The sequence below is a fragment of the Myxocyprinus asiaticus genome, chromosome 7 (genome assembly GCF_019703515.2).
Source record: "Myxocyprinus asiaticus isolate MX2 ecotype Aquarium Trade chromosome 7, UBuf_Myxa_2, whole genome shotgun sequence".
NCBI lineage: Eukaryota > Metazoa > Chordata > Actinopteri > Cypriniformes > Catostomidae > Myxocyprinus > Myxocyprinus asiaticus.
Genome location: NC_059350.1, coordinates 11,518,004 through 11,540,193, shown reverse-complemented (window position 1 = coordinate 11,540,193; position 22,190 = coordinate 11,518,004). Strand labels below are relative to the sequence as shown.

Genomic DNA, 22,190 nt, shown 5'->3' with positions numbered 1-22,190 from the left:
AGGAAAAGAGAGCACGGGTGAGTATTTTCAGTCCAATAGGTTGTTCTATAACTAACAATCTCTGGGCTTTGTTACTTATAATGGCAGAATAATTGGGGGAAACAATAATGCCCCTAAATAATCAGAAGATGACAACAACAGTCCCAATAAAATTAAACAAACCAGACATTACTGTACATTGCATTCTGTTTAGAAACATAATTAACTATTGAATTAAAAAATCTGGGCCTTTGGGGCCTTGAATTGATCCATCTGGGAAAGACTTGACTTCAGTCTCTCTGGACTTCCATTAAAGGAATAGTTCACTCCAAATATTATTATAGTTTACACACCCTCATGCCATCCCAGATGTGCATGACTTTCTTTCTTCTGTTGAACACAAATAAAGATATTAGAAGAATTTCTCAGCTCTGTTGGTCTATACAATGCAAGTGAATGGTGACCAAAACTTTTAAGTTCCAAAAGCACATAAAGGCAGCATAAATATAATCCATAAGACTCCAGTGATTAAATAAATATCTTCAGAAGCGATATGATTAGCGTGGGTGAGAAACAGATCAATATTTATGTCATCTTTTACTATCAATCTCCACTTTCACTTTCACATTCTTCTTCTTGTGTTGTTGACGATTTACATTCTTTGTGCATATTGCCATGTACAGGGCAGGGAGGAGACTTTACAGTAAAAAAAGACATAAATATGGATCTGTTTCTCACCCACATCTATTAAATCACTTCTGAAGATATTAATTTAACCAGTGGAGTCTTCTTGATTACTTGTATGCTGATTTATGTGCTTTTTGGAGATTCACATTTCTGGTACCTATTTACTTGCATTGTGAGCACCTACAGAGATTAAATATTCCTCTAAAAATCTTTGTTTCTGTTCAGCATAAGAAAGAAAGTCATACACATCTGGGATGGCATGAGGGTTAGTAAATGATGAGAGAATTCAAATTTTTTGGTAAACTATCCTTTATCATTAAACTCCACGTACTCTGACTTCATTAGGGCCCAAGCACTGGAAGCGCAGATGCCCTATTGTTCTTCTAAGGATTATTATTATTATTAGGGCCCAAGGACTGAAAGTGCAGAGGCCCTATTGCTTTTTAGGGCCCAAGCACTGAAAGTGCGGAGACCCTATTGTTATTCTAACGATTATTAGGGCCCAAGCACTGAAAGTGCAGAGGCCCTATTGTTCTTCTAAGGATTATTATTAGGGCCCAAGCACTGAAAGTGCAGAGGCCCTATTGTTCTTCTAAGGATTATTATTAGGACCCAAACACTGAAAGTGTGGAGACCCTATTGTTATTCTAAGGATTATTATTGTTAGAGCCCAAGCACTGAAAGTGCGACAGCGCTATTGTTCTACTAAAGATTTTTATTATTATTATTTTTATTTTTTTCAAGGTTTCGGGGATTTTGGGGCACTTAACATGCTCAAAAACTCATGGAATTTTGCACACGTGTCAGAGTCGTCACCATTAGGGCTTGGCCAGAGTTCACACATTGGCGTGTAGAGGGGGCTCTGTAGCGCCATCTAGAAGATGGGCATGTTCGGGGGCTCTGTATCACACCCTTTTTGAGGGATTCTTCATATATGAAATAGTGTTGCCATGGCAACACATTAAATGTCATTATTCCTTTTTATGTATATTCACATGTTTTTGAGGTACTTGGCATGCTTAAATTTTCATGATATTTTGCACGCACATCAGAGTTGACGGCCATTAGGCCTGGGACAAATTTAACACATGGGCGTGGCTGGGGAGCTCTGTAGTGCCACATTTTGACAAAAAGTGTTGGGGTCAGTTTCTTCTACGGTCACCAAACTTGCTACATATATTCTTCAAGCCAGATAACTTTCAAAATGACAGTCATTAGCTCCGCCCAACAGGAAGTCAGCCATTTTGGACTGAATGTGCAAATTTAGGCAATCTTATGCCTTGACATTGAAGATCCTAAAATGTTAACTGATTTTTGATATATCGAATGGTGTTGCCATGGCGAGGCAATAAATTAAGGGCAAAAATGTGAAACAGGAACTGCCTTATATCTTCTGTGTGCATTATGTGATTTTGATGAAAATTCAGCTGTATGTTTGGTAATGGGGGCTGATCATATTTATATGGCTATTATGGGTCACGGTCATAGCACCACCAACTGGCAGCAGGAACTATGGCATTTTTAACAGACTTTGAAATAGCCCTCTTATGTTTACATGAATTGCTTCAAAATTCTCTAGAATAATCTCAAGACAATGCTGATGTAACATTATCAAGGGATATTTGATATCTGAAATAGTGTTGCCATGGCAACACATTAATTGCTATTATTCCTTTCTTCCTATATTTGGGTGTTTTTTAGGCACTTGGAATGCTTAACGTTTCATGAAATGTTGCACACATATCAGAGTTGTTGGCTATTAGGGCTGGGTAAAAGTTCACGCATGGGCATGTAGGGGGGGCTCTGTAGAGCCCGCTTTAAAATGGGCATGTAAGACGGCCTCTGTAGCACCCCCATTTTAACCTACATTCACCAAATTGGTACATATATAGTTCTCATCAAGCCGGACAACTTTAATTATCATAGTCATTAGCTCCGCCAACAGGAAGGCAGCCATTTTTATTTTTTTAATATTGCAGTCTCTGAACTTTTAAATACTCCTCCTAGGGGGTTCATGAGACTGTCAAAACATCTGAAGATGCAAAATTGTGAACAGATTTTTGATATATCGAATGGTGTTGCCATGGCGAGGCATTCAATTAATGGCAAAAAATGGGAAACAGGAAGTGTCTCAAATCTTCTGTGTTCAATGTGTGATTTAGATCAAAATTGAGATGTATGTTTAGTCTTGGGGGCTAATCACATGGATGTGACTATTTTGGGTCACGGTCATAGCGCTACCACCTGGCAGCAGGAAGTGTGGCTCTTGCAACAGACTTTAAAATAGTCCTCTCATATTTACCGAAATTGCTTCAAACTGTTTAGAATAATGTTAAATGCCAAATGCATGTGTCCACCTTGCATTGTTTTCCGAAAGCCATCGGGTGGAAATGGACCCATGGTGCTTGGGCCTGTCATCGCTGCTTGCTGCTATATTTAATATTGATATTGAAACCACATTCATCATCAATCTGAAATTACTACAATTACTCAAACTTTTGAATGTATTTGGTTTATTTAGCAATTAAATTAGCCTGCTTGAAAAATAGTAATAAAAGGCACCTTTGCGTGCAGTAAATGTACACTGCAAAAAACATATTTTCTTCATTTTCCAATAAAAATATCTAAACATCCCTAAAACAAGACACATTTGCTTGAAAAGCAAAATGACATAAGATATCAAGTATATTTTCAGAAAAGATTAGGGAGGCTTATGCTAAATAAATGTAATTAAATCTTTGGGTTAACTGTTCACACTCTTTGGGACCCAGCAGACAATGAACAGCTAGGCGACATTATGGCCAAAAATGATGTCTACATAGGCAACTCACTATATTTAAGACACAGCCCATCATTTTACAGGGGATCGCTCCCTAAATAATCAGAATTGTGCACCGCGTCATTGACAACTGATGAAGTCGTGGGTAAACATGTAATTTAAGATAGGTGAGCACGGTAAAAGGTGGAGGCACTAAATAATAAGAAATGGAGATCACTCTATCTCTCTTGGGTCTGAGGATGTAAGAAATGATACCGCATGCGGTTCTACCTCTTTTCTTATTTACTGTGGAGATCCAAAACTATGGTAATAAGACAAAAATACAGATAGTAATGTCAAATGCAATTCAAGCAAATCTGTGATGGGCATATGTTTGGAGGTCTGTTACCTCGCTGTAAATTCGTGCCCGGCGGCGCAACCAGTCAGATTTTCACAATTTTTCTCCTATAACGTAAGCGAGCCCCGGTCCAAGTCCGTCTCCTCTCGCCCTTACATGATCGCTGATTCGCCGTTTGCTAATATTAGGCAGGTTCCTCCCTGCAGCGAACGCATCGAACACGCTATTCCGATTGTCACCATCCAAAACATGTTACATGTGTCAGAAGTGTGCCTCTCACCTCGCATATCTGTGCCCATTTTCCGCCCGTGCCCAGCAGCGGTTCAGCAGGATGACGTCACGAGCGCCACTCGCTGCAGCAGAAGACGGGCGCGAACGTAGCGCAGGGAAATAAAGAGTGTGTGTTTGTGTGTGTTTGTATGTGTTTGTGTGTGCGCGCGCGTGCGCGTGCGTGTGTGTGTGATGCTCACTGCTACGAATGGAATATATGCCCTACTTGTCCTGCCTGGAGTCATGGAGTCTGCGTTTAAGATGATTGTGATTCAGCTTTTCTAGCAGTAACTGAGAAAAAAGCATTCGACCATTGCGGATTGTTAACACAAGGTGATGATAAAGGTAGCCTACAACACACACTTTGCGTTTTATGTGTTTATTATATGTAAACACATATATTTTATTTATGTATTTATTTATTTTTTCTGTATAAACAAAACAGCATATATATATATATATATATATATATATATATATATATATATATATATATATATATATATATATATATATATATATATATCATAAGTTATAGTCAGGGGATACATTAAATAAAGAAATTAGTTTACATTTTATTTTCAAGTTAAATGTTGTTTTCAAGGATTGTCGGACTTCTGTTTAAAAGGTTAAAAATAGAGGTTTGTTCTTCCCATACTTAACTTTATGTGTACCAATGTAAAAAAAAAAAAAAAAAAAAAAATAAAATAAAAAAAACCTAAGAGGAGTAGGCCCTAACTGAAAAATCTAATGACATTCTTTACAATGAGACATATAAAAATTAAAGAAACCAAGCAAAACGTTTTCAAAGCAAAGTTGGAAATTAGACACAGTACAATATTTAACAAATGAGCAGCAGTTTGACCAAGAACACACTAAGGGAAAATCCAAAATAAATGAAAAAATATGTCTGGATGCAATCCACAAAATGAACAAGATACATCAATATCGCGAGCACATCACTTGTATTGCAATTATAGCATCATCATTATTTTCTTCAGAGAGCTTTTGAATCGAGAGAGAGGATGTGAATATACAACATTCTTCATATAACAATGAGAAAGAAGTTCTGATGTAAAGTAACTACCCATAAACATTGCTCAGTTATTATAAATCACTTGTTTTACAGCTGGGGAGCACATCATGTTTATCAGGGGCAGTGCAGAAATTGAGAAACAGTTTGAACCCTGGAACAGGTGCATTGACTTAAGAGGACATGTGAGAACATAAGTCAATAGCGTCATCTTGTGGCTCTATTGTAAATGCACAAGAGCCATATCAGAAAAATCTATCTATCTATCTATCTATCTATCTATCTATCTATCTATCTATCTATCTATCTATCTATCTGTCTGTCTGTCTGTCTGTCTGTCTGTCTGGATCATCAAGGTTAATAATGTGAAATTTATAGTATAGTATATAATATAGTAAATATAGTAATATAATATAGTAAATATAGTAAAGTTATAAATAATATAGTAAAGTTATAAATGTAACAAAAGAGGCTGGAGTAACTATCTGTTCTGCCAAAAAAGGTTAAAAAATATGACAGTGTAATTCTTAAAAAAAAAAAAATAATCACCAGGGCTTATCAAAACTCAGGAAAACCAAACCTCAAGTCAAGTAATTTTTTCATAGCGCTTTTCACAGCAAATTTAATTTCAAAGCAGCTTTACAGGAAATTATGCTTTAATGTCTGTAATGTCTTAAAGTCCTCATTGAGCAGTTAAAATGAAAAACATGATTGAAAATCATCCTTTAAAAATTATTTGTCTTTAGGCCCCAAGTGGGAAAGCCAAAGATGACTGTGGCAAAGAATCCAAATCTCAAGTTCAGTATAGGACACTTTCCCTCTGACTATACGGCATTCATTTAATGCCAATACTAGTTATTTATGTGTAATATTCAAGTCATGTATTAATTGAGTAAACTGAGTAGATGTTGGTGGGCACTGTTTAAAACTAAATATATTGATTGAATTGTAAGATTCATGATTAAGTGTCTTTGAAGTCCATCCCGAAATAAACTGTAGAGGTGCATGTAAATGTAGCGTCATTTTTTTATTTGGCTGATGAAGGCTTTGGTTGGTGTTAATATATTGTCTCTATATTCCATTTTAAAAGACAGTAGTCCATCCAAGCTTGTGGCAGTTCATTTCTGCTGAAGTCCATCCTTAGTCTGAGTTGCAGTCAGTGGCCAGTGAAGTATCCCTTGCTGTAAGGTTGGAGCTGGCAACAGTTCATCCTCTGTAAAGTCCATCGTAGTCAAGTCAAGTCATTTTTATTTGTATTGCGCCTTTCACAACACACATAATTTCAAAGCAGCTTTATAGAATATCATGTTTTAACAGACAATGAAACTGTAATATCTATAAAGTCTTAGAGTCATCATTGTGTAGTTTGATTAAATATGATTGTAAATTGTATATACAAATAAATCATTAAATAATTGTATTTAGAAGCCCAGTGAGCAAGCCGAAGGCGACTGTGGCAAGGAACACAAAACTCCATAAGATGTTGGTTAATGGAGAAAAATAACCTTGGGAGAAACCAGGCTCACTGTGGGGGCCAGTTTCCCTCTGGCTAAACAGCATGAATATAATGCCAATATTAGTTATTTATGTGCAGTGCAAGTCATGGTTTAAAATTAGTTAACTATGTAAGTGTTAAGGTCCAGTGTTTAAACAAAGATTTTGTATGAACTGTAAGATAAATGACTAATGTCTTTGAAGTTCATCCTGGATTAACTGCAGAAGCTCACATAGATGCATTGTCCTTTGTTAGTTGGCTGATGAAGGCTTTTGTTGGCAATTAACTGATAGTCTATGTATTCCATTTCAAGAGTGTAGTCCATCAATAGACAAAGGTGATGCAGGCAGAGATCAATGAGGTGCATCGCAGTTCAACCTGCAGGACATTTGGTGAGGTTCGGTGGGTTCCATCCTAAGTCCAAGTTTCAGGCAGTGGCATGTGAAGTATCTGATGTCTTACAGTTGGAGTTGGCATCACTTCATCCTCTGAAGTCTATCGTAAAAGACAGAAGTGATGTCTGGCCAGCATTGGCTGTAGTTTATTGTCATCACTCAGGAATACGTAGCAGTGGAGTCCGACACCAAGCAGGAACAGAGCTGGATCTGGCCGGCTCTCTTAACCTCGGGATATGAATCCCGGGGGTGAGACATGGAAACCAAAAAATGTATATTAGCGTAGATGCCATTCAATTTTATGCAGAGTTATAGATCATGATTGATGTTTCTGGTTCTGGCAGACCTAACTAAAGCAGCCTAATTGTGATTCGAAGGATAAATTAGGTGTATGCCTGGTTAAATAGATGAGTCTTTAGTCTTAACTTAAACTGAGTGAGTGTGTCTGCATCATGAACAGTGTTAGGGAGAATATTCCATAGTTTTGGAGCCAAATAGGAAAAGGATCTACCTCCTTTTGTGGATTTTGATATTCTATGAACTATTAACAGGCCAGAATTTTGTGATCCTAATGAACATGATGGAATATAGTGTGACAGAAGGTCACTTAATTACTGTGGAGCTAGACCATTCAAAGCTTTGTATGTAGTAAACAGAATTTTAAAATAAATATGAAATTTAACAGGTAGCCAATGTAACGATGATAAAATTGTGTTAATATGATAATATTTCTTGGTTATTGTCAGCACTCTGACAGCTGCATTTCGAACCAATTGAAGTTTATTTATTGAACTTGCAGTACATCCTCCCAGTAATGCATTACAATAATCTAGTCTTGAGGTCATGAACGCATGAATTAGTTTTTTGGCATCAGCAACAGAAAGCATGTGTCGTAACTTAGCAATATTTCTGTGGTGGAAGAATGCTGTTCTACAAACATTGGAAATTTGATTTTCAAAGGACAGATTAGTATCAAATATAACACCTAAATTCTTTGCTGTAGAAGACGACGTAACAGTACATCCATCAAGAGTCAAATTATATTTTAGCGGCTTATTTTTAGAGGTTTTTGGTCCAAACTATTCCATGATCGTACCTCTGTTTTGTCGGAATTGAGTAGAAGGAAATTCTGGCCATCCAATCTTTGATTTCATTGATACACTCTGCAAATTTGGAGAATTATGAAATTTCGTTGGGTTTAGAAGAAATATAAAGTTGGGTATTGTCGGCATAACAGTGGAAACGTATTCCACAATTCTTGATAATGTCTCCCAAGGGAAGCATATATAAGGAGAAAAGAGGCCCTAAAACTGATCCCTGTGGCACTCCATACTTTTGTTTGATTTGACAATTCCTCGTTTACACATACAAAGTGGTAGCGGTCTGATGAATTGGACCTAAACCATGCTAATGCAAGTCCACTAATGCCAACATAATTCTCCAGGCTATTCAAGAGAATGTCATGATCTATCGTGTTGAAGGCAGCACTAAGATCTAAAAGCACTAGAAGAGAAATGCAGCCACGATCAGATGATAAGAGCAAGTCTTTTGTAACTCTGATAAGTGCAGTCTCTGTACGGTGATGGGGCCTAAATCCTGACTGAAATTGTCCATATATACCATTTCTCTGTAGAAATTAACATAGTTGTGATGACACTACCTTTTCTAGTATTTTCGACATGAATGGGAGATTTGAAATTGGTCTATAATTAGCCAATTCTCCAGGATCAAGCTGTGGCTTCTTAATAAGTGGTTTGATAACTGCCATTTTAAAGTTTCTTGGGACATGTCTTAAGGATAGCAAGGAATCAATAATATTAAGAAGAGGTTCTGAGATTACAGGGAATACCTCTTTTAAGAGCTTAGTTGGTGTTGGTTCTAACATGCATGTTGTGGCTTTTGATTTTTTGATAAGTTTTGTTAGCTCTTCGTGACCTATGACAGTGAAAAATGTAAGTTGCTCGTGAGGAAATTTATGAGACACAGTTTTCTGAGGTGCAGTGACAGTTGATTGCATAATTCCAATTGTATTTCTGATTATTTCTATTTTATCAGTAAACAAATTCATGAAGTCATTACTATTGTGCTGCGATGGAATATCTGGTTCAGTCAATGCTTTATTCCTAACAAATTTAGCCACAGTACTGAATAAACATCTAGGATTGTTGTGGTTCTTTTCTATGAGTTTGCTATAATATGCTGACCTGGCAGCTTTTAATGCCTGTCCATAGCTACAGACACTATTCTTCCAGGCACTGTGAAATACCTCTAATTTTGTATTCTTCCACTTGCGCTCCATTTTCCGAGCTGCTCTCTTGAGAGCATGAGTGTGATCATTGCACCATGGTGCGGGGCTTTTTTCTTTAATTTTCTTTAATCGAAGGGGGGTGATACTATCAAGAGTGCTAGAGAAGACTGTATTTATATTTTCTGTTATTACATAAAGTTCTTCTAGACTTTTTGGCTTACTGAGTATGTGAGACAATTCTGGAAGATTATTAGTCTAGCTATCTTTAGTGGTCAATAAATAGTTCTACCTGAATGATAGCGTGGTGTAGATTGAGTGACATTAGCTGATTGCAGCAAACAATAGACAAAGTAATGATCTGAGATATCATTGCTCTGCGGTAGAATTTCTATAGTATCAACATCAACTCCATATGACAGAATTAAATCTAGCATATGATTATGGCGATGAGTTGGTCCTGTCACATTTTGTTTGACTCCAAGAGAGTTGAGAATATCAATAAATGCTAATCCCAATGTGTCATTTTTGTGATCTATGTGAATGTTGAAGTCAACAACAGTTAAAGCTCTATCTACAGTAACTACAAGATCTGATAGAAAATTTGCAAATTCGTAATAGATTGAAGTGATGCAGACAGTGATCATCGAAGCGGCCCTCACTGTCTGGTTGGCCCAGACTTCAGTTAGTTGTCATCGCTCAGTGACACAAAGTGACGGGAGTCAAACATCGGGCTGGACCGGAGCAGGGTCTAGCAGGTTCTGGTAGCAGGGAAACAAATAAAATAATATTAGCGTAGATGCCATTCACTTTAAAGCAGAGTTATCAGAAATAAGAAGTGTTTCCGGATCCAGCCGACCTGACTAATGCAGCATAACTATTTTATGATGGATAATGGATGGATAAATTAGGTGTATGCCTGGCTGAAGAAATTAGTCTTTAATCTAGACTTAAACTGAGAGAGTGTGTCTTAGTCCCAAACAATGCTAAGAAACTATTCCATAGTTTAGGAGCCAAACAGGAAAAGGATCTACCTCCTTTTGTGGATTTTTATATTCTAAACAGGGGCGGACTGGCCATAGGGAGAACCAGGATTTTTTCCAGTGGGCAGGCCATGAAACGGGGCCGAACAGTGCCGAACGGGCGGCAATAAGCTGAAACAGGCTGCAAACAACCTTTTGGCCAATGAAACAGAGAGCATGTGTCGTAACTTAGCAATATTTGTGACTTTGCAAAATTCTATGTTTATCTTTTTCTCCTTTTCTTATTTATTTCTTACTCCATCTTAGGTCATGCATTGTTAATTCATTCAGAATTTAATGAGTGAAGCTCACAATGGTGTTTAAAGCACTACATTTCAAGCAAACTAGCACAGAAAGACTCCCCATTAACACTACTTCTATCAAACTGGCTTACACAATCCTAGCCACCACAGCATGTCAGGAATTTCTCCAGACATTTCCCCTACAAAAAACAACATTCTAACAAACATATTACATGGTTGTGTGCATTCTGGTGGCCTCATTTAACCTTTTTTTTTTTTAATGAGACAAGTATTTGCCAAACACCCACTGCAGATGAAACATCTTCATCACTCCAAATTAAAGGAAGCGTTCTCTTTACCCCCTTCACACATACACAACACACACACACAATCTTCCCAAAGTCTTTCTTAATTCAGACATTTCAAAAAATGACAACCACACTATGGGCTAATTACTAGCCTGCCATCTACTTTTGTGATTTGATGGATTCCATTCATGACATGGTTTGCTTTTCTGTAGCTTTTTAGCAATCACTGCTTACTGTGGGGATATTATTAGTTTCAGTTTGCTTAGCAACGATACCATGTGTCTGAAATGTGCTGCTTTTCTTCTATAATTTAAACACTTAGACAATGGGGATGTGCAGTATTAGAGAGAAAAGCAGGAAATAGGAAGAATGCAAATTGTTAATGTAAATCAGGATTGTATTTTTGTGTATAATAGTACATTATGTAAACTTATATTAGGACCTCATGGAAAGGAATACACCTGCAAGCAATATGCATTACTCACATCCTGTATTACAAGGGTCCTACCAACAGGGGACAGCAAAAGATAGAGGTTCTCGAAGGGGGCAAACGACTGTGTGTACCAAAGCTACAAAAGTGCTTAAGTCACTGAGACTGACAAATGTAAATGTGAAGGTGCCAAAGGCTACTTGTTTATAGGGTGGTTAACCCTATAATGCGGGGTGTATCAAATTTGAAGCATGATTTTCTAATGCCCCTACATCATCATCAATATGATCAAGATTTTAAAATTGACAATAACTAATATATTGTTACTGGTATTTCAAAATGAGTATTTGACTAATTGAATCAACTTGGGCATGGATAAAATTTCATAAATTATTTTATTGAAAAATCTGGTTGAAATGTGTGTATCAGATATGATACAAAAGTCTTTTGAGGTATATTTCTCAATCATCATTACGTTGTATTCATGCCCACCACAATAACAAACACAGAGCTTTGAAAATACTGACATATAATTTTCATAAGAAATATTTTAAGTGGGAACAAATATTGATTTGTGTTTTTATATATGCAACCTGCTCTGTCATTATAAAGATCTCATTCCTTTACATTACAAGATATTATGATGCAATCTTACAACAACCTCCTGAGACTCAGCTAAAAAAATAAATAAAATAAAATAAAATAAATAGTGTTTACTAGTGCTTACTGTTTACTTGTATACTTCTTCTTTTTTTTTAACAGCTCCATTAAACAGCTCCATATATATATATATATATATATATATATATATATATATATATATATATATATATATATATATATATATATATATATATTAATTATTATTATTTTTTATACTGGGCTTTATAGGTTTAACTATATAGTCGCCATTATGGATACTTTCATTACAATAATATTTGCTGCATGAAAACAGCATACCCTCATACCCAAAAAAATTAAGTGAAATCCAACAATGTCTGTTTCATTTTATTCTTAAAAGACAATAATAAAACAGTCACTGAAAATGTTACTGAAACAGCTATTTCCTTTTTACCGTAATTCTACAACAACATTCATATCAATATTTGACATAGATCAGACAACAGTGTTACTGTATGTTAAAAAAGTTTATTATTAAACAGAATTCGGTTTAAATTTTGACTTAAAATTAAGAATCCAGAAGCTAAATTAACAATACAGCAAACATTCAGAAGTTTTTCTCCATGGAATATACTGTAGTGATCCAAAAAATGAAAAAGCTACTTAAAACAGAGTGCCTGCCAGCAGTATAACTCAAGTGGCCGTTGCGCATACTGAGAGGACAAAATGAGCAAACAAGACCTAGGTGAAGGGCGTGATTATGACTAGCACACAATATGCATATCAGCTTAGATTAGGCACTAAATGCCATAAAAAGCACTGATTTCAAGGATTCCTGGCTAGAGTGTCTTTGTAGTTTCACAGAAATGCAATTGTTTAAAACTGTAACACATGAAGTGAAAACGTGCAAAATTATGCAAGTAATATTTCTCTCTTAATGACACTGTGCAAACGAATGTGTGAAAATCACGTTCAGCAATGACAATAGTACAGACCTCTGCATTCTTATCTTTAGCCACAGATGTTGCCATAGTAACAGAGTACATCTTATAAAGTATGGCTCTTGTGTTTTGTTTTGTTTTTTACATTTATTTTTTATTCTGGAACTTATTTGGGCTTTCAGTGTAGGTATGACAACAAGCTGTTGAGTTGTTACACTGATTTGCATGTTAATAGATTTAACTCTGTGGTGTGTTTGTTTAACCCTTAGCAAGGGTTCGCATAAAATTACTGCCATATAGCCTGAATTAGTATCGATATGGGCTTTTATATAAATGGTATAAGATCCTTGTAAACTAAAAATAGAGTCGCTTCAGAAGAGGGCGAATCAATGGCAATTTCAACATTAGGGTGGTCATGGTCGTCTTCGCTCTGCCAGTGGTATTAATTGTACATTGAGCCAATTTTTTTACACCACAGAAAAACACATCCAGTTTTTCAATGATTAAAGGATCAACATTCCACTCATAAAATATTGCGCCTGTTTGCATCCTGGGGGAATTTACAATCCTAGGCAGCAATGAATGACAGGTGAAAAACACCATTCCAATCCATGGCTTTGACGCTCTGCTGTGAGGCGACAGCGTACAGGAATTCATCCCAAAGTCTTTTCCCTTCTTACCCTCAATTCAACAATCTCTGAGCACAAGGCAAGATGGGTGGCCTGCGGGCCATGTTGCATATCCATAAAGATTAAATTGTTTGAACCTGTTACACTATATAGCCCCCACTCAGCTCAGGGAATCGCCTGGCACATATCCCATTGTCAAATATAATGAGGGTGTTTGATGTTAGGGCACTATGGTAAATAATGAGGAACATTTGCTGCTCTGAACACATGAAAGTATCTGGCCTACACTGTAAAAAATGTCTGTAATTTTAACGATAAAAGACTGTAAAACTGCTACAGAAAAAAAAGTTAACTGATTAACAAATATTAACTGTAAAATATACAGTAAACTTTTTAAAATATATTTTAAAAGACACTACAGTAGTTTTTACAATAAAATGTTTATTTTATTATTTTTTAGATGTAAAAAGTATGATTTCCCTGTATAATTAATTGTAAAAATGTACATTATGTTTAACAAGAGAATACATGTACTTTTTACAGTAAATTGTTCTTAAAATTACAGTAAAAAACAATAATCTGGCATTTCCACAATTCCCTGCATGACCCATCATATTTCATTATATTTTATGGGAATAGTTATGTTTCTTCTTATTTTTAATATCAGTTACGTACATTGGGGTGTTCTGTTTTATATTTGATGTAGTTTAGTTAATGTTTACTGCATTATTTAAATTTCACATGTGTTAATATGATGTTGTTTTGTGTTTGTATGAGTGACACTGAGCACTGTCTCAACATGTTTATTTGTCATTGCTTCTGGAAGAGCCACTACTGGTGAACTTTGTGTCATCATGTGCTCTTCTGTCATTTTTACGGTGAATAACAATACCTTATAAAGTAAAAAGCAGATTTTTACAGTTTCAGAAGGTTAATATAAAGTTTATGACGTTTTCTACTGTAAATGTAAAAATGTTTTTTTTTTTTTTTTACAGTACCAGCATGGTCATGTAAATTACAAAAGTTTTAAACTATAAAATTTACAGGTTGTTATGTAAAGTTGTTTACATTTTTACTGTAATTATTCTGGCAACCACAGCTGCCATTGTTTTTTTTTTTTTTTTTTTTTTTTTTTTTAAACAACAGGATTTTTTTTACAGTGAGTAATGTTAAGCCTGGGTGGCCTGGACAGAGGATGTGGTCATTTTTAATGGAGATACAGTATGTATAGACCACATATACCTAAATGTAGTAATGTTCTTTCATGGACTTTAGTGTGGAAAAATCAGCAGATATGATACCATTTGTATGCTTTCAAAAAGTGGGCATCAATCTGTGAAAAAAAAAAAAAAGAAAGAAAGATAAAATACAACCATGTAGCATGTTTGATTTAATGCATTTAGATACAGATGAGCTGGTATTGTCACAGGAAATGCATCTGGGTTACACAATGGAAGCAAATCCATAAACATTAAAATACTCACTGTTTCAAAAGTATAGTGATAAAACATAAACAAATGTATAAACATGATTTTAGTGTAATAAAATCATATAATATTACAACTTTGTTGCCATGATGACATAACGCAGTAAAGCAACTGTAAAAAAGACCATTTAAACAACTTTACATCTCAAGAAATACACATGTTTTACAGAGGAATTAGTTTAAGTGATTTTAAAAAAATTAGAAGCTTCACATTTCTGTCTTTAAACCCTCCAAAAAACAAAACAAAACATTTTTGAATTTTTAGAGCAAATTTTTTTCCTTAAAATGTACATCTTCATAATGTATGTGGACAATGGGACTAAGTTGTGAAAAATAATACCAAGCTATAGAAAGTCAGATTTTTGTTTAATGAAATTGTTTATTATGTTTCCAGAAGTGTTGGTTATTCATGTTTTTGAGACGTTACAGACACTACATTATACATTAGCATAATTAATTCTGATTCAAAGTAATGGCCAGCAGCGTCCAGTCACTGCCAACCATGTTAAAATTAAATTATACATTATAAATTCTAGATCTATGTACTGATTACCATTGTCCGATGTCTGCACGTTGAATGGTCCAAATGTCATCTGCAGCCTGAAACTGAACCTTTGTTTGGACTTTGTCTGTCTGCACTGGTCTCAGAACAGTTCGAAGTGCACCTTATTTTCATCCTAACTCCATATAAAGCCTCTGAAAGCAAAATTTTTCAGCTTTTATTTGAACCCATAGATTCTTAATGTAATAATGCACAGTAAATATAGGATAAGGGGAAATGTTTTTGCTAAAGTACATATTGTACATTGTGTGTAGCATCATGGTGTTTTGCTATAAATCGCTCAAATAATTATTATTTTTAAACTGGCATATGGATGAAACTTGAGACTTAAACAGGTTTCAATGTAAAAAACTTAATTAGGTTTCTTTCCAGATGAAGTTTTGTTGGCATTTCTCTCAAAGTTTAACACTTTACTGACAGCCCAGAATCCTTTGAACTAGATCAGTCAGTTGAAATGAATTTAAATTATGCGTTGCATATAGCGAAGCCAAAATACAACGTCCATGCATGTGTACGCGGGGTCATACGAGGATAATGTGCACAAAAGGTAAATAATATTTTAAATATTAGAGTTTTTAGAAGAAGATTATTGTTGATTAATACCAGCTTCGCTTAAATGCGCAACCTTGTAATTGTGTCGCAAGCAGTTGAGTCATGGGTATCCCATTGTTTAGTGGATGAACACCCTTGCCAGTGCCCAAATTTGTGTTCATGATATACTGATTTATGACATAGGGAGCTAGGGAGCGAGAAGTGATGCACCCTTACAATGACATTCAGACATTTAAGTGTGACTTACTGTAACTTAGTGTCCAAAAATGTTCCAAATACATGGGCCCAGTGTATCTATCAAGGTCTGGAGAATTTAATAAAGGAAAATACAGAACATAGAGCTAGCTCATTATATTACAGGCCATAAGTCACTTGAAGGCAGACATGTACTACTGTAAAAATAAAGATGGATGACGGACGTCATGCCTATGGAGATCTTTGACATGCTCAATTGTTAGGCTGAGCCATCAGAATGCCCATCAGTTTTACCACAGGCATTCTGATCCACTAAACTGGGTTAATACTTAACCTGTACATCCTGACACCAGCCTGTTAGGCACAAAGAAGCAAATGGAGTAGAGCTGCCCAGTGAAGGATTGGGGTTGCCTCTTCAGAGTTTGTTTCCCTCCTCAAGTGATTGCCAGTGGCAGTAGGTTGACATAGCATGAATGCATTGAGCCATCAATCTAGTCCACTGTCAAAGCTTGCTGAGAGAAGGACGAGACAAAAAGGACTGAGATCTGTCTCCCACTGACTTCTAATAGATCTGAATGGCCAGCTCAACTCGAAGAGGATGTAAACAGCATCTAACAAGCAGTGAACATCAAGGGATCAAAGGTGATCCTGCTGTTTGATGTATGGTACCCTTTTATGCTATAATCACCTTCCTCTTTGGAGTATTTTAAAATAAAAATAGTCTTTGATTTGTCAGCAAAATGAACTAGATTAAAATCGAAGTTAAGTTGTGAAAAAAGAAGTGTCGTTGCTGTGAGAATATATCACATTTACCTAGGTGAAGATTGTGTTGTGTCCAGGGAGTGATGATTTTTTGCTAGGCACATTTATATATCCTAATGTAATTTTTTACAGAGAATGGGAAGCTAAGTCTCTGTCGGAAACACTTCCTCTCTGTAGTAAATGCTGATAATTACTGTAGAGAGGAGACTCAAGACATTTGTCCTCCCAGTGGTTCACAAACACCTCACCTTATTTGCCACCATGAGAGGGAGAGAACCAGGTTTTCTAAATTGAGGAAATAACCACCAGTTCCTCTTCTACTTTAAAAGGTAAAATCCTATTTAATTTGCACATACACTCCGAACATCCAACCACCTATGTCATCTCAGTAATCACCATGCCTTAGATGAAGTCAAATAATCTTACTATTTGTAATGGCTTGGTAATTAAGGAAGTAATTAAATGGCTTTAATGAGTGTTCAAGCACTGTAGGATAATAGAGGATGTCAGTTTCACCCTCTGCTATGGTCTTACATACTAACTGGTCAAGTGGAGTCCTTAAAGAGCAACTGTGTTTTCACAGCAAGGTCCCTGAAAATATGGACCACATCCTTCATTTCAGTCTAAGTGACAATCCATTTTCAGTAAAAAGCCACAGTGGGAGGGACTGTACCAATGTGAAGGAGAGGAGGTGGGGAGATGACAAAGCTCTTACATTTTTTGCTCAAATAGAAGAAGAAAAACATTTTTTTGTTTCACAATACTCTGCATATATTCTCAAAAGACTAATAACAGATAACACACAGCTTGAAATCAAACCTGTGCACCAGGGACTGTTAATGCTAATTAGTTTACATGAGAATGAGGTTGCAATGCTCTTAAATCTCCCATATAATGTATAATACAGAGGAGATACAATTATAAGATTTCATATTTGAAATAAACTGTTCAAGCAGATGTAAGCATATCAGTTCCTGCATTGTTATGTAAGTCAGTTTCACAATCCAAAATGACCAAATTATGTCCTGCTCAATCCAAAATGATAGCTTATAACATTTCACTACCATCCCTGTTGAGACTGTGACACGTACTCTCTCTCTCTTGACTGTCCAACAAATTGAAGGCAAAAGCCCAAAAATAGGAGAAATGCTCCCTGGCAAGGTCTATTTATTGTAATATAATGCTCTACACTACACTATGCCAACCACGACAGCTCGGAACCTGGGAGTTGTGGTAGATGACCAGCCTAACTTCACTGCCCACATCTCATCAACCGTCAGGTCTTGCAGGTTCGAGCTTTACAACTGCAGGAAAATTAGACATTTCCTGTCTGAATATGCTGCACAGCTTCTGGTCCAAGCTCTGGTCATCTCAAGACTGGACTACTGTAATGCTCTGTTGGCCGGCCTCCCAGCTCGCACGATTAAGCCACTGCAGATGGTCCAGAATGCAACAGTGCGTCTGGTCTTCAATCAGCCAAAGAGGGCTCACATTACCCCGTTCTTGATTTCACTGCACTGGTTACCTGTAGCTGCGCACATCAAATTCAAGGCTTTGACTCTAGCCTTCAGGACAGCCAATGGAACATCATCCTCTATCTTCAATTCACTCCTCCAAGTCTATGTCCCAACTCACTCTCTGGGGTCAATGAACGAGTGGCACCTGATGGTCCCGACGCATAGAGGCACAAAGTCTATTTCACGATCATTCACTTTCTCTGTTCCTCTGTGCTGGAATGATCCACTGAAACCATCTCAACATTCAAGAACCAGCTGAAAACATCTGTTCCGAGAGCACTTAACCAATCCACACTAAATGTACTTACTTAATATTTAACAATATTTAAAAAAATAATAATAATAATTGTCTGTCTCTTTCTTCTATGCTAGCTTCTATACTACTCCAGACACTTTGAGATCTTGGCAGTGCAATACTGCAGATATTGTTGTCATTTGTATGACAAATTGCTTGCTATGTTCCTCATTTGTAAGTCGCTTTGGATAAAAGCGTCTGCTAAATGACTAAAAGTAAATTTAAATTTCTTAGTAGTCATCCACTAAAAATAATAATGATAAAAAAATCAAGGTTACAGTGAGGCACTTACTATTTATCTGAATGTGGCCAATTTTTGGAGGGTTTTATGGCAGAAATGTGAAATGTATTATTTCATAAAATTATCTGAGCTGTAAAGTTATTTAAATCGTCGTATTTATGGTCATTTAAAGGTTTTAGGATTTAAAGTGTTATGTCGTCATGGCAACAAAGTTTGGATATAACAACAAAAGAATTGATATACATTTACACAAAATGGTTAGTAACGATTTTAACATACTAAATCATGTTAACATGCATATTTTTTTCCATCTTGTGGCTATACTTTTAAAACTGTGAGAATTTAAACGATTACGGATTGGCCCCATTTACTTCCTTCCAAGTTCAAACATATTTTTTGCAGTAATCAGCATTATGCCACAAATGCTGTTGATTAAGCTTAATTTGTATTAAACCTAGAACATTCCTTTAACATATTTTCTTAAATTAATGTGCTTTCAGCCATCACATCATAGCAGAATATGCAGCAAACAGGTGCCCTTATTACAGCATGACTTGTCAGACAATGGCATTGCATGTTGTGCCACACCATATAAAGATATTATATGTAGACAGTCAGATGACCAGACACAAACTTTCAACACATTTATTAGTGTCTGTCAAGGGCATAAATGTTAAAGGGATAGTTCACCCAAAATAGAAAATATCCTCATCATTTACTCACTCTCATGCCACTACAGATGTGTATGACTTTCTTTCTTCTGCAGAACACAAACAAAGATTTTTAGAAGAATATTTCAGCTCTGTTGGTCCATAAAATGCAAGTGAATGGTGATCAGTCCTTTCAAGCTCCAAAAACAACATAAAGGCAGCATAAAAGTAATCCATAAGACTCCAGTGGTTAAATATATGTCTTCGGAAGCAATATGATAGGTGTAGGTGAGAAACAGATCAATATTTAAGTCTTTTTATTTTTTTTACTATAAATTTACACTTTCACTTTCACTTTAGCATTCTTTTACATTGTGAAAGTGAAAGTGGAGATTTATAGTAAAAAAAGGACTGAAATATTGATCTGTTTCTCACCCAAAGTGGTTGCATCGCTTCAGAAGACATTAGACCACTGGAGTCATATGGATTACTTTTATGCTGCCTTTATGTGATTTTTTTAGCTTTAAAGTTCTGGCCACCATTCATTCGCATTGAAAGGACCCACAGAGCTGAAATATTTCTTCTAAAAATCTTAATTTGTGTTCAGCAGAAGAAAGAAAGTCATACATATCTGGGATGGCATGAAGGTGAGTAAATGATGAGAGAATTTTCATTTTTGGGTGAACTATCCCTTTAATTTCCTGTATGTCTACATAAGAAAAGCTATTTTCTTTTGAAATAAAGCTACCTACAATTCTTCCTTCATGCTTGTTCATATCCTAATAAAAATTTTCTGAGATTGCAAAAAATATTTAGACGATGCATTGAACATCTCTTCTTCTTCACAGATTCTTTGACTGGTAATGGTTCTACCTAAACCTTGAAGAATCTTTTAAGAGTGCACAAGGGGCCATGGGCATTTCAAGTCGCATTACCTCAGTATTTTTTCAAAAAACTTGTCAATTCTTAAGCCTATACATGACCAGTATGAAAATTCCAGCATAAAACAGCAATACCTCTGTTCACACACAAATGATATATGTGCATATAGCTCATGCACATATAATGGTATTGTGATTCACAGGCAGAGTGTTGAAGAATAGTACAGGAAGGGTATGTATAGACTACTCCTGCTGAGCCCTGACAGTATGAGTTAAGCACACCCAGCCCACTCATTTGCTAATGCCCTTTTGGAACAGGATTTCAACTATTACATTCTGATGGTGTGGGGGTGGTGGGGGCTGGGGAGGGTGGTATACAAAATGGAAAAATACATGCAGAAATCTGTTACCATATAGAAATGTATACTACCAACATAGAAATGTATTTGCTAAACACTGAGGCCAAGATAATAAGCTATACATACTAGATGAATAAACGTTGGCAATGAATTGAATTGAATCTAGCAACGCATTACTGAAGTCTGGTTCCAATAGTGGATTCCAGTGTGTTCATATGCGGTAAACTTAATTTGAGGTAACTGTTGCCTCACTCATTTGTCACTGTACATGAACCATGGACAGTGGTGTGACTGACCATACTGTTTTCTCTCTTTTTTGCTCTCTTTCTTTCTTAATCACTTTCAATCTGTTTTGCTCTCTATACATACATATATTTCTCTCTCTTCACAATCTCAATATCTCTCCACATCTGAATATATGTCATGCTGTTTCTTTCATTTTATCTTGCCCAATTTCATCCTTTCATTCTCTTTCTTTACCTCTTCCTCTCTCTCTCTGACACACGCTGACATGGGTGGCCCAATGTGACTTGCCAAGCCTTATTACCGCAGCAAAAATGTCAGCCACACCACAATCACTGTCCCAAGCAGAACAGGGAAATGGCCTCTATTCAAGGCTTTTTCTGACTTACAACTACAGAATATGCTCCATGGATGTATGGGTATTTTTGCATTTTAGCTTAAGGTGTAGTGTTGGGTAACCATGGTAATTATTGTAAAACTGAGTTTCAAAATATTTAGGTGAATCTCACGAAAACGTGCTCAGGTCATATTTCACCCCAAAATGTATTCCTCAAACTATCTCAAAATTGCAAAATATATTTTGTATCTTTTTATAATAGTTTAAGTACCAAAAGTGTATAGGGTCTTTAGAGACCCGAGGTATGTAACAGTGTCTGTTTTTTGTTTTTGTTTTTTTTTTGCACTTCCATAAATTATATTTTTAATGATCTATTTAAGTTTACTATCACATGATATCTATTTCTTTGTTTATTACTTGAGGAATGAGTACTATATTCATACAAATAATCACTACAGTGTATATCACATTGATTTTCTGTGCAACAATTAATTTAAACAACAAGGAGGTATAGCTGCAGGCCGGAGACCTTCAAATGGGGGCAGACTCTCCAAAAGAGGGCAGAGTTACTCCAAAAGGGACGGGGTTACTCCAAAATGGGGGTGCGCCAATTCCACTCACGGTTAAGGTTAGGGAAAGGGTTAGATTAAGTCAGGGGCTCCCTATATCTTCAATGGAGATTTGGAGCTCACGCCCC

The 22,190-nt window shown here is 36.1% G+C and overlaps 1 protein-coding gene across 2 annotated transcripts in view; it reads right to left on the bottom strand.

Moving 5' to 3' along the window:
- Positions 1-4,126, bottom strand: part of LOC127444423 (F-box only protein 41-like) — a 60,833-nt gene extending 56,707 nt beyond the window's left edge. Inside the window, exon 1 of one of the 2 annotated variants that reach the window (XM_051703788.1) lies at positions 4,063-4,126. The gene's annotated coding sequence lies outside the window, so the exon portion shown is untranslated. Of the gene's footprint in view, positions 1-3,833; positions 3,911-4,062 lie in introns of those variants that run through there. The other variant, XM_051703789.1, reaches the window with a different exon arrangement.
- Positions 4,127-22,190: the final 18,064 nt, after the last annotated feature.